At 26.9% G+C, this 383-nt stretch overlaps 1 protein-coding gene across 2 annotated transcripts in view; it reads left to right on the forward strand.

Moving 5' to 3' along the window:
• Nucleotides 1-316: 316 nt before the first annotated feature.
• The window catches only part of LOC106684713 (maltase 1), a 24,097-nt gene continuing 24,030 nt past the window's right edge, over nucleotides 317-383 (forward strand). For both annotated transcript variants that reach the window (XM_067049452.1, XM_067049449.1), the window contains exon 1: nucleotides 317-371. The gene's annotated coding sequence lies outside the window, so the exon portion shown is untranslated. The remainder of the gene's footprint in view (nucleotides 372-383) is intronic.

Raw genomic sequence — 383 nt, forward strand, 5'->3', positions numbered from 1 at the left:
AAGAAGTATTATATTAATTTTGTTTCATAAGTATTTTCTTTGATTTAGCTGTGTTGTTTTACTGCGTTTTTTATTTCTGTAATTCTGTTTGGCCTCATTTTGGTTATTTTGTTATATTTTGTCATCTTGTTCCATTTCTTAGTGGTTATCTGCAGTCGAAGAGGCTAAGAATTCAACAACATATACATACAAGTATTGGATAAAATAAAGAATGGAATTCAATTTAATTATACAATATTTTTTAGATGATTTAAATTACTTTATAATTAAATTACAATTTTTATCATCTAATAACATTGGAGTGCTTTCAACTCCTTATAAAAGAGTTTCTCTAATAGATTATCAGTATCGTCGGTCGCTTCGCCACAATCGTGAGTAAAGAA

Source organism: Halyomorpha halys, unplaced genomic scaffold (assembly GCF_000696795.3).
Source record: "Halyomorpha halys isolate HHAL.00 unplaced genomic scaffold, Hhal_1.1 Scaffold604.1, whole genome shotgun sequence".
NCBI lineage: Eukaryota > Metazoa > Arthropoda > Insecta > Hemiptera > Pentatomidae > Halyomorpha > Halyomorpha halys.